Genomic DNA, 13,841 nt, shown 5'->3' with positions numbered 1-13,841 from the left:
CATTTAAACAACTTTACTATAAACAATGTTTTCTTTGAAATCTACCTATAATCATGGAACTTTATCTGAAAAACCATAGATTTATCAGTGAAGAATAGAAGACTGTGAAACTTGTCATTTGTTACCCAGAAGCAAGAATTAAAGAGATGACTTTAAAATTATTCAAATAATGTTAGTTTCAATAGGATAAAGGAAAATATACAAATGATCAATTTATAAGCATTTTTAAGTTTTAAATTACTTGAAACCATCTAAAGTTTAGAATAAGAAACAGTTTTAAGACCTTGGCTAATTTTATTGAACATTTATTCAATCTTATAAAACATCTTTTATATACGATACACACGCACTCTAATGGCTACTGTTGAATTCAAGAATATAGAACACAATTCCTATAAGTCATTCACCAAATAGTGGGATAAATTTTCTGATTTATTTTTAATTAGGTCTATTGTTTGTTGTTTTTGGAATAGTGCTGCTACCTGCCCAGGAAGCACAGTTCACCCCCAAGATAGCCATTTCAAAGATGAAAAAGGATTAATAGTGACAGAGCGATCAATCCCAGGAGAATTTTCTCATCATCCCTCAGAGGTGTATTTCCCTACTCTGAGATGACAAACCCAATTGTAATGGATCACATCTACCCACTGGATATACTCAATGGTTATCATCCTTTTGACACAAGTTATTATTAATTTTGATCTTCAGAGTACTAAGGCGGTAGTGGCTGAAAATAAAGCCCTACTGCTTTCATTAAAGAAATCAAAGATAACCGCGTACTTTAATAGGTACACTATTTCACCTTTAAAAGGGGAGAATTTCTATTTTCTGTGGGACTTTTAAGGCATTTTTCTTGTGGGTTAGCCACTAGAGGGCATCATGATGCTATACACCTAAAAAAAATACTTTGAGTATTGATTACTTTTGAATTGATTACTCTCAAAACATTGTTCTTCGTGTTCACAATTCTCATTTAAATGGATACCAATGGAATTGTAAAGAAAATAAACTCATTTGTCTTCCATTAAATCTGCATTTTTGGAAGATTTGGCAGAACACTTGGCAGAGTTGGAGACAGAGACTAAAGCTCCACATACCAACGGGTCACGCTCTGAGCCCTGCTGGACTTCCACTCCACTGACCACATGCCACCACTGGAGCTGCCTGGCTTGAGACCAAGGCCCACCTCCCCGCCTGCGGGCATTGCCAGTGACTGGAACTTGGGCCTGACGCTTGCTTCACTTGCTTCTGTTGAGTAAGCTCGTCTTCTCGGTGTGTAATCTGTGTGTGACTCTCTTGGCTTATATGGCTAATAAACCTGGCATTGTGGAAAGACACAAACGTGTGTGAGTGACCCCTTTCAATGAAGCTCTCTTGCTCACATCACACACCAAGAGAATTTATCTCATAAAAGATGGGATATGATCAGCAGAAAATGGGACACTTCAATATGATTCTTAAAAGTAAATAAATGTCTTAGAAATTCATTCCCTGTTCAATCATTTTTTCATCATACACATTACAAGCCCACAACCAACATTCAACTAATGGCTACTCTAGAGATAGCTATGTTCATAGTTCGATCTGTATTTCTCAGAAAATGTGACAGGATGATTACTACTTCTTCCTATAAGGCCTCTGGATGTCAGCTAATGGTTCATCTCTAACCTGACAACTGTGGAGAAATTGTTGAAAGTTGTTAAAAGCTGGTCCTGGCTTCAGTTAATATCTTGCTTCTTTGATTTTTTTCACACGAGTTTCATAAAAATATTTGGTACAATATGGCCTGGCTATGTTGCCTTTTGTGGTGCACGAATAGCCTTAGCTTAAATATGGATTTCAAAAAATTATTTTACCTAATAATGTCATTATTTCTCTAGGGGCGTGGACTAATATTGGTTTAACTATGTTTTGTTTGTTTCTTTCTTTAATTAACAAGCTTCATTTTTTTAGAGCAGTTTTAGGTTAACAGCAAAACTGAATGGAAAGTACAGTGTTCCCATATATCCCCATCCTACACACATACAACCTCCCCTACTAGTGACATTTGTACCACAGTGGTACATTTGTTACAGTTGATGACCCTATACTGATATCATTATTGCCCAAAGTCCATAGTTTACATTATGGTTTACTCTTGGTAAAACGATGAGTTAGACAAATATATAATGATATGTATCTACCATTTTAGCATCATACAGAATAGTTTCCCTGTTCTAAAAATCTTGTGTGTTCTGCCTATTTATCCCTTCCTTTTAACTCCTTAACCTCTAACCCCTTGGCAATCACTGATATTTTTACTGTCATCATAATTTTGCCTTTTCCAGAACATCACATATTTGTAATGATAGTGTGTGTAGCCTTTTCAGATTGGCTTCTTTCACTTAGTAATATGAAATTAAGTTTCCTCCATGCCTTTTAGTGCTTAATAATATTTTATAATCTAGATATACTACAGTTTATTTATCCATTCACCTACTAAAGGATAATCTTGGTTGCTTTCAAGTTTTTGGAAACTATGAATAAAGCTGCTATAAACATTTGTATGCAGGTTTTTGTGTGGACCTAGGTGTTCAATTCACTTGGGTATTTTGTTTTGTTTTTAGCCTGAGCTCTTTGAGCCATGCTTTCTTAGAGTAGCTGAAATTTGTCCATTTTGGTTCTGTTGACTCATAGAGAGCCATCTGATATCAGAACTGGAAGAGGATATGGTTGGCTAATCCAACTACTCATTTTGTACTTAGCAAATTGAGGCACACACATGTGAACTAGTTATTATTTTATTCTTTCTAAAAGTCAAATATTCCTTGATTCTATTTTTTGTTGGTTTTGCTTTGAGATTTTTTTTTTAATGCAGCCACATTAGTTTTTGAATGACTAGTAAATTTTAAAAGTCTCTTGTCCATTGGGTTCAGTCTCAGATTTTACCATTAGCTTTTTCAGAAAAACAAAACAAAAGACATACACCATATAAACATTTAAAAAATACAGCAAATGCTTTTTTAAATACAAAGCTGGAATGGAAATGGACATTGAGAAGGAAGAAACACTGTTTTAACAGGCAGAGTTTTGATTAAAAGCTAGTCCCAAGTTGATGGTTTTCCTCAATGCTGCTATAGACAATTCTCATCTTGCTGACTACCCAACTGGCCACCAGCCTCCCTCTCCCCAAACAACCCTCAAAGCAGGATACTGGCCTCTGATCTGAAAAATCAGCCACAGTAGTGTAACTGGATGATAAATGAGAACTCTCCTGTGATCTTCCTTTGAGCTGAGGTCCCAAAGCTGAGAGTCCTAGGTGATGACTACTTCCAAGACTAGTTGAAGAGAAACGAGAAACTATGTCTGCAGAGCTGGCCAAGGAAGTGGCCCTTACCTCCACCCGATCAGAAGAGATGCGAGTGAGGGTTTCTGTGAGGGGCACTATTGGAGAAGAGGGGGGTGTTTCCCTCAATTCAAGACACATGAAGATGTGGGGCATGCAGGAGGCAGCCGATCAATGAATCTCTCTCATCATTGATGTTTCTATCTCTCTCTCCCTCTCCCTTCCTCTCTGAAATCATTAATATATATATATATTTTAAAGGACACAGGAAGAGAGCCTCTACAAGAACCATCTGTAGAGTATGGGCTTGCCAGGAGGGGATACTGGGATACTCCCATCCCTTTCCCATACCCTCCCTGAACAGAGATCCAGAACAAAATCTGGTTGGTTACATATTCCTTGGGAAAACCTGGCCTGCATTTCCTGTTATGTGGAGACTGGTATCCAATTCTTAGCTGGAAGAGTCTAAAGAATAGAAAAGGTCAGTGTGAGGGATCCATCAGTTGCAAAAGTTGGCTGGTATGGTCAGAAACCAGCCAGAGGAACATCTCCTGCTCTAGGAATGGTAATATTGGAGGTCCTCTGGGGAGGTGGGGAGTGGTCTCATCAAGAACCCACAAAGGCACTTACATCAGTCATGAACAACAACACAGAACCTACCCAGTAGGGGAGCTAGCACCTCTGAGGCCATCACTTGGGCTAAAAAGTAAAAGTAATGTCTACCATTACTTCTCTTCATACAGGAATGTGGAGGTGGGCACAGGAATAGTTCTGCAGAAAAGCTTCGCGTTTCCAACATCTTCCTTGTTAGAAAACATAGCTAAAGCCTCAGGAAGATGATTCCCAACTCATTCCTGTCTTCCCAGTCTCCTGGTAAGTGAATCCAATTGACAGAAACAAATTCACATCTAGATACTTAGCTGCAAGGGAGTCTGAGTTGCATAGTTTTCATATGTCCAACCCTTTCTACTAGTAGCAATGTAGGAAGTTGAGTGAGCCTGACCAGAATACTCAGCTCAGAACCCTAGAGGAACCTGGAGAACTAGAACATTTCTGGGAGTAGCAGACAGGGGAAGAAACAGTAAAGAGGCCATGTCTATTTTTTGCACTGCAGGTTTCTGAGACTGGGCTGATTCTGCATGATATGGAAGGGGAAAAGCTTTGACTTTATATGAAATCAGAGTTTTGATATGAGGCAAAGTTGAATTTTTTAATTGGGGAAATTATGACTGGTCATTAATATCAGAAGGTGGCGGTGATATTTAAGATGCTCACCAACTAGGATAGCATGGACATTGACCAACCAGAATGCACAGCAGCCATAAGTAATTGGGATTCTCCCTGTTGCTGTATTATTTCTGTACTACTAGGTCCCAGTGATTTTTAGATGCTCATGAATAATGGGTCACGTTGCAAAACTAGTGTATACTGTAGCATCGTCGGTCCAAATTGATTCTATTCTCTGACTAAAGTGGTACATCAACTATCTACATTGTGGGGGTCCATGTACACACAGAATGTCATGATGACTGTCTACTTATTAGAAAACTTATGTTTTCTAATCATTGTGATTATAGGATAAGAAGAGAAGGTGACAACATTCATTTGTAAGGACTGCTGAAAGCACCTGGTATTGATGTAGATTTCAAATAAATCTTCCAAAATTAGCTTTCAGAAAAGTTTTAAAAATAATTCTGTTTACTTTGTCCTCCTTCTGCATACACAGCCTTACCCCCACCAAAGAACATTTCTGCTCATTGTAAAAGTGAAGCCTATATATATTTTTTGCTTCTTATTTTGTCTCAAGCTGTTCTCTGTTTTGAATCACAAAACCAAAGACTTGGTTGCTTCTTCTGTGATGATGTTGGCTGTCTTCCAAATTCTGACCCCACTTTTTTAGTTTCTTTATTTTATTAAGCCTAATGGGTATACTAGCAAGCATTTTCTATCAGGAAGAATATCCTAAAAGAAACAAATGGGAACAAGCACAATATTCAGAAAGGCAAATGAGAGAATAACCAGAATTCATCTTCAAACCGATTCAAATTAAGTTATGATTCCAATACAGAGGTTACTTAAAGAAAGAAAAAAAAATCCATTTTCTTTCTTACTCAATATAAACCTGGGTTTTTCCAGATTTAGACTGAACCTAAACATGTGCTTGCCTTCAGCAAACTGCCTGTGGTGGCCTCAAACACCATAGTCACCTGTACTAGCTCATGTATAATTATGCCCCATCACAGGGTTTATTAGGCCTTAATTCTTGCCTTGGGCTTATCACCAGAATAACTGAGCTTCCATTGTTCCATTTCTTTCTGAGTAGAAATAAAAGACTCAGGTGTGCAAGCCAAGAAAGAGATTTCCCTCTCAGAAAGAATGAGGTTCTTGCCTGAAGCAAGATGCTTGCCGAGTGCCCCATAAACCTTCTCTTTCTGTTCCCAAACAGGCTTCACATGCCAGTGAAGATGGAAGTGGAGCACTGTCACAATTAAAGTCAGTTTTGCCTTTCAACACAACAGATGAAGAGCTGACTCACCCCGGACACACTAACCAGTCTCCCTCCCCTTTTATCTCCCTCTCCCTAGAAAACCTGACTCTGAGATGGGTTTTTCTGTGGTGAGAGTTACCAAAATGGCACCCAGGATGTACAACTCATCAGGGCTTCTCTGGTCCCCACAGATAGATAGGTGGGTGAGAGATAAGAAATGAGAACTCTAAAGGGACGAAAATAGCAAAAAGACTGGATGGAATTGGGATGACTCCAACAGCTCAAGGCCACAGCGCTATGACAGTTAGATTTATGGCCCATGATGCCACTCTGGGAAATGTGCAGTCAGTGTTGCCCAGACGCTTGAGGTCTCCCGGGGTGATGCCCAGAAACCGGGCCTTTAGTGCGTGCCGTGTCGTTTGTGAGAGCTCTGCCCACAAAGCCATCAGATGGTAACAATTTTCAGTCACTTCCAACATGAGATGAGTTTGAACTTTAATATGCAACCTAATTATGACTGCAAACACTTTGTTAAGCAAACAAACTTCAAACCCCTTTTTCAAAAACAACTCTGCTCTGGTCATTTCACATTGTACAAAGGCTTTAAAAATAAAACTGTGTGGGGAACTAGGGAATCCAGGGATAAAAAAGACTGAACAAAATTAAATGGCTTTAATGTAATCACCACTCGAGTATAGAGTATTTGACTGTTTTCTTTCAAATGGAAATGTAGAAAATGTAGCCTCCTCTGTTCTTTTGCCACTCTTTCACCATTCAACTTCTACCCCAGAATTACAAGTAATATTTTTAAATAAGATGGAGAAACAGACTTTCTTATTTGTCCCAGCATTTTCCTTTGCTTACTAACCTCCTCTTTTCTGTTTCTGAAATATCCAAGCCATTTGAGGTTTCTTCTCTCCCCCTGCCTTCCCTTCCACTTTTTGGACTTTCTCAGTTACTTTTCTTCTCCCCATTGCTTAGTCATTTTTCAAGAACTAAGATCCTTACATAGCAAATGGAAATCAATGGATATCCCTTTTCATGACAAAACCAGAGAACTGGCCAGACTTGCAGTGAGGGGATGGTGGACCCCGAGATAAGTCACCTGAGGAGACTGCCACCTCTGCATCTCCGGACTCCATAGACATCTGTGTTCCTGCCGGTCGTGACCCCCCCAAATTTAATTTCCCTGTTGTCTCCTCAATCTACCTGTAGTCTTTGACAAACTTCTTGAGTGTTGTTGTTGTTTTCATTTTACTTCAGAGAGAGGTCAGAGCACAGAGACTAGATCTCTGATTTCTACCTCTGTCATCCACTAAATTTAAGAAGGAAAAGTTATAGTAGGCATGTTCTCCAGATCTCTAAAACATTGAACTCTCCTTATAAAAGGGAAAAGTTATTAAGAACAATAAACTTCAGAAGAAACCTTAACAGTGCTCCCATTTGATGTAACATCTAAAATCAAGTTCTGTCGACCTCCATCTCTCCCTGGTTTTCATTTCCAAAACAGAAATTGCTTCACCTCTTTGTGAAAGTGGGAAAAGTTTGAAGCCAAAGTATTGTTAATAATCCAGCCCATGAGAAGGCCAATCTCTCCTAGGAAAGTCTGTCTGTTACTGGTGTGAGTGTCAAACTCCAATTTTGTGATAACTGCTTTTTATTGCCTACTAAACAGCTAACCCCACCTTCATGTCTCCTTCCCTCCAAAGTGATATGTAAAGAATGCTGGGAGCTCAGGGAAAGTGTTCCTCAGTGATAACAAGAGACACACAAGAGGAAATGCCTCTGGATCTTGTGTCTGCATTTGAGGGTCGGAATAATGGCAGTCATCTTGGGGCCATGAGGGAATTCAGTTAAAAGACAAGCCAACTTGCTCTATAAAGAAGAGATATAAAGAACCGGGGACCTTGATGCTATCACTTAAACACTAAATTAAACAAGTCTGGACCCACCACACTTTCAAATACCTTGTTATGTGACATACAAATGTTCCTTATTGCGTAAGTCACTTTTAATTGCGTTTTCTTCATTTACAACCAAAAACATCCTGATATTGATGGTCAGATTAAACCATAAGATCAGAGAAACATAAAAATTATTTCCCTGTAAACTCTGTTGGCAAACATTCTTAGTTTAAATTTTGAGTGCAATAATCACCAAATGTCAAATTTTAAAACATGTCTTAATCCTGGCCAACTGGTGTGCCTCTTCTAACCCTCTTTTAATCATGGACTGGTTAAAAACAAGTATAGAAACTTTAAAAATTACACACTAAAATCATTATTTTATTAGCCCTCATAACAATAGCAATTTGGGAACCATTACCCTTAACTGGGAAATACTTCTCTCATTCACCATCTATATTCCCTTTTCAGAAAAACAACACGGAAATAACCAAAGCCAAATTTCTACTGTGATTGTGATGGCTTGGAAATGAAATCACTTAGTTCCTGTGCCAAAGGAAGGCCCCAGTACGGTTATTCAGTAATACGGCAATATGAGAACTCCAGGACGCAACCTGTCACTATTTAAGCTTTTAAGGGAATTAAACAGAGTTGCCTCAAGCACAGTTTTACAACTGAACTGAGACAAGCCCCAAGTTCTGGCTATTTTTGTAGAATTTCCTTTTAATAAGAGCTAAAGCCTTTTGTCCTCAGCCGGCTGCTCCTTCAGTCAACAGGGTAGAGGTTCCCTAATAGGCTGGCAGCCCATTTTGGGAGGGGGCATAGGGTGAGGGTGTTTGGGGCTGAGGCCATGAGGAGATTCTTTTCTTCCTAATCGAGGTTTCGTCCTGCTCCTTGACAATAAGCTGCCCCACAGGTGCTTCTCACCTGATGTCTGTCTTGATACAGATTCCTGGGTGGACAAATCCCAAGGGCACTGAAAAAAAATCCGCTATATTCCCAGAATCTTTAAATGGAGCACTGAGTTAGGAACTAACTGCTGCTACCTAACTACTCCTTTCTGGGTTTCCTGTCCTCACACACATAGTCTAATGTTGCACTAATCTTGGGAATGCCCCCGAGTGGGGGTGCCTGTGCTCTCTAAGGGAGGGGCTTGGAGGGCTGGGGATAAACCAGATTATCTCCTTCCCAGACTCAGGGGCGCACAAGTTGACTTTCACCAGAAACTAAATTGTACCATTTAGGACATTTTCTGGTCTTTCATCATTTAAAAAAAAAAATTTTGTATCTAAGAAGAATGTTCTTCTCTCTTGCTCACCATCATTCTTTTTTCTCCATGTAGTTACATTAAAATCTGTTTAAGGGATTTGATTTTATCTAATGATTCCAAGTTTATAGGCTCCAGAGAGAGTCATTTGGCCTTGAGGAGAATCTTGGAAAATGTATCTCTTTTAAAAGTGAACATTGATAGTATCCAATGAAAAATGTGTTTTCCATTCTGAAAAATAAAAAAAAAGAAAAAGAAAAGAAATTACTATCTGTTGTTTGCTTTGGTTTGGGGAGTTTTAGTTGGGTGTTTGGAACTGATGTTTGCTTTGGTTTGGGGAGTTTTAGTTGGGTGTTTTAAGGTTTCATGCAGAGATTTTTCTTGACTATTAATATTGAATAAAATGGCTGGTCATTGGTATTACATGTAGCATAGGACTCATTCATGGAAATGGCTATTTTATGGGTCATAAAACTAATTAAAACCAAATTTAAAGAAGAAGGAGGAGGAGGATAAATACTAGCAATAGAATTCAGGATGTGCGTGTCCAACTTTGGTTTGGTATAATATTACTCAAAATGACTCCTTCATGTGGGAAAATATTTTTACTTCAAATAAATACAGGAAAGCATAATTGCTCAAAACAGACAAATTAGTATGTACTCAAATCTTAAGAGTCAAAAAGTAAGTCAGGCTACACAGCTTAAAAGAAATTCAGTAAGTTCTCCCATTTATTTCTGTTTCTTGGTTGGTTTTCACAGAATTTTTGTATGTGGATGAAACTTAACATTACTTGACCGTGACCCCTGAGATTAGAGATGTAATCAGGAAATAGTGGCAAAGGGAGTTTTTTGTTCTGTTCTGTTCTGTTTTTAAAGCAAAGCAGGGCCCTGAAGTAGTTTGTAGTTCACGTTGATCTATCGCGCTGCCATAGAGCTAAAACCACTCAGAAGCCTCATTTCAGAAATGGATGAGGTTAGTGTGCGAGCAGCACTTGAGTCAGAGCTCCTCTCAACAAGGGTTATTTATAGAATCTGAAGAGCTCTAGGAAAAGATGCTGATTATTCACATTGCTTTGGCCTAACCTTTTATTTATTCTTTCATTCCATCAAATATTTATTAAGCATCTTCTCTGTAGCAAACATTGGTGCTGTGAGAACAAGATGAGTGCCCTGGCCTCATGCAGCCTACCGTAAACAACCACCCAAATAACCATTTCAGTGAAGTTAGAAGTAACACTTGAAGGAAACTGCACGTGCTTTGAGAGTGTATTAAAGGGACTCCTCACTTTGTCGGAGGGGTGGGGGTTCCGGGAAGGTGCCTGTAGACTTCAGATTACAACTGAGATGAGAAGAGTGGGAAAGAGTTAACTACTGGGTGAAGAAATACTGGGAAAATCCCCTAGCAGAAGACACCGCATGAGTGGGGACAGAGGTGTCCTGGAGCCCAGCACATTCAAGGAAACCAAAGGAAGCCAGAGTGTAACCCCAGGGGTGGTGAGCAGGAGAGGAGACTGAGAAGTAGGCAAGGACCAGGGAACAAAAGCAGGGGTGATGTTCTAAATATTGAGCAATTTGGAAAGGCACAGGCCTAGCTGGTCAGAAGGAAGGCTGGCTGTCAACAACCTGTGTGGTGGAACCAGTACAACCAGCTGACCATCAGCCCCGCATAAGAGGCCTCAGAGGATATGTTATGGCTCCCAACTTGATGCTTGGAGCCAGAAGAAGGCCCCAAAGAGTTTGCAGCAGGGGAAGCATCAGCACCCAGTATGGGTTGTAAATGTTTTCTAGAGAGAGCAGCCTACAGAAGATGAGCTCGGCTTACCCCTGAGCACCCAGCACACAGATGCAAAGTGCTGTTGGGGATACTGAGATGAAGAACAGACTGAAGTCGCTGTCCTCAGAAAGCCTACTCTTGAGAACTAATGACACCTAGATATTAATTACTCAGAGATCTGCTCTGGTTGGATGGAAATTTCTAAAAGCTCTTCAGAGCAATAGTTTGGAGCAGAGAAACAGTCTCTGCCTGAAATTCCTTGTTATCTCTTTATATGGTGAAGAAAAATATCATCCCAATAGTTGTGTCTTGCAAAAGGAAAACAAATTATTATTGTTGTTGTTGTTTTTATTATTGAAGGACTTCTAATTCCTGAGAGCTCAACAGTTCAAGAAATCACTGCTTTCCAGGCCTGCATTAATCACTCCCCCAACAGAGAAGGCCATGGGATCTCCGTGAGGGTTTGTTGCCCAGTGCGCTGTCACCGGTACTCACACCTCTGTCTCCACATATCAGCAAGAAATTGCCTTCACTAAACACCACACCGTTCCATCAGTCTGGATACCACCAGCCACAGAGAGGGCAAGAACTGCCAGCAACACTTCCCTGTGGGTGTCATAATGTCTGTTGGTCAAGAGGACAGATTAGGGGATGTCTTCCCAAAATGTCCCTATAAAGTCAAGGTGGGCTCCTCCTTCTTATTCCCTTCCTAAATGCTTTAGCAAAGTTATGCAAATTAATATAGAACCATAGTGGGGAGTGGGAGAGAGCAATATTAAAGGAAGTAGGTTAAGGTGAAAATGTTATCTTTAAATCTTCATTTAATGTTTTACAAGAGTAATTCTTCATTTTTGCAAGATCAATTTGGTAATAAAATAAATGTCTAAATAAATAGAAACTCTCTGTAGCATATTCAGAGAACAGGGAGAGTATGTGTCAAAGTACAGAGAGAGTGCTCCTTTCTCTCTTCTAATTCCTCTCTCCAGGGGGATCAGTGAAAAGCTTTTTGTAAAATAATGACAATACTACTTCCTTTTCAGTTGAAAGCTTTTTGTATACACGGACATTTTTCTAGGTTTATCAATATATACACATATATTTATCCATTTGGAAAGTAAGATTCCTAGAAGTGAGACTGTCAGATCATAGAGGGTTCACATTTTTATGTTAAAATAAAATTTCAAAACTGCACTCTAAAAAAAGTTATAACGATTTATTTTTTAAAGAAGTATTTTAAATGGGGGTAGGAGGAAGAAATGATCCTGTATTTTTAGTGCTACTGAAATTTACTCACATCAGGCTAAGGCTTCTGTATACATATCCCTGGGATCACCACCCTCCTAGGAACAGCAGAGCAGATATTATGTGGTAACTTTACTGCTGAGGCTTCTGGGAATGGAGAGGTTGGGCCATTGGTATATAGCTATGCTGGCAACCAGCCTAGGTGAGAAAGAGGTAAAGGCCTATGGGCTCTGATGCCAGGCTACCTGGTTCAGATCTTGGCTCTATTTTGCAGCTGAGTGACATGGGCTTGCCTACTCTGTGATGATTAATTTTATGTGTCAACTTGACTAGGCCACAGTACTCATATATTTGGTCAAACACCAGTCTAAATGTGGCTGTGAATGTATTTTTTTATATCTGCTTAACATTTAAATCAGTAGGCTTTGAGGAAAGTAGATTACCCCACTCTCCATCCCCCCATAATATGGGTGGGCCTCACCCAATCCGTTGAAAACCTTAATAGACTAAGACCCCCTGAGAAAGAAGAAATTCTGCCTCCAGACTGCCTTCGGATCCAAGCTGCAACATCAACTCTTCCCTGGGTCTCAACCTGCCTGCCTGCCCTGCAATTGTAAACCAATTCCTTAAAATAAATCTTTTCATGATAGATAGATAGGGATAGTAAGTTGTGTACACACACACACACACACACATACACACACACACACACACACACACACACACACTATTAGTTCTGTTTCTCCTGAAAACCCCAATACATTCTCTAAGTCTCAGTTTCTCATTTGTAAAATAATGACAATACTACTTACTTTTCAGTTGAAAGCTTTAAGAGAAAGACTGAGGTCCCCTGAGAAAGAAGAAATTATGCCTCGAGACTGCTTTTGGACTCAAGAGGCAACAGCAATGGCCAGTGCCAGGCTAATGGCCTGGAATCCATACATTTTTACTATTATTTTTAGAAAAACGAGCTTGAACTCACTCACGGCTTGGTTCATTACCATCCTCATCCCTCACCTCACACATACACTCACCTACTTGCACTCACACACTCTCATTCGCACTCACTCTCACACACAAGGACCCATGGGAAATTCTGACTGCAGGCCCTTCACTTTACAGACAAGAGGTGGAAGCCTGCGCTGTGGAGAGATGTGTTCAGGAGCTTCCTGAGCAATGCTGACAGCGGGAGTGAGATCTTCTCCATCTTCCAGAGGCATGTCCCCCTCTACAATACGGCCTCCCGACCATGAGCTGGGTACTTCTTGTTTCACGAATTTATACTGTTTGCTGCACAACCCACCGAGGGCATGCACTTTAACCTCTGCATCATGCCTGAGTGATGCCATGAGCCCTTCATCTGCTTCTGCCATTTGTCACCTTTAGGGAAGGTCCTCTCTATCTCTGCTCCCTTTCCCCCGGGTTTCACTCTAGTAAGTCATACTGCAAGAGGCAGAAGGTGAGAAGGAGAAAAATCAGATAAAACATTAATCAATGACAAACTCAGCCATTGCCTAACACCAGACAGGTCACTGCTCTACCTTGGCACGGAGGAAGCCAGTAGACTCTCACTAGCTTTATTTTGTGACGACAGCAGTCATGATGGAGTTAGAGCTATTGTTGTCCCCGGGGTTGCTTATTCTCCTACGTATAGATCCTGTTTAGCCAACAACACATTCTGGGTCACATTCACTCCTCCTTCAACTTCGTGCTTTCAAACTACTGCTATTATGTCTTGCCACTTTCGGTGCTTCACCAGGGAGGATTTCCTAGATTATGCCCAAATATGCAGAAGAAATTTGAAAATTTATTCATGGCTGAATTGTCAACCCGGAGTGA

Source organism: Cnephaeus nilssonii (genome assembly GCF_951640355.1).
Source record: "Cnephaeus nilssonii genome assembly, chromosome: 9".
NCBI lineage: Eukaryota > Metazoa > Chordata > Mammalia > Chiroptera > Vespertilionidae > Cnephaeus > Cnephaeus nilssonii.
Note: the sequence above shows the minus strand (reverse complement) of the source record.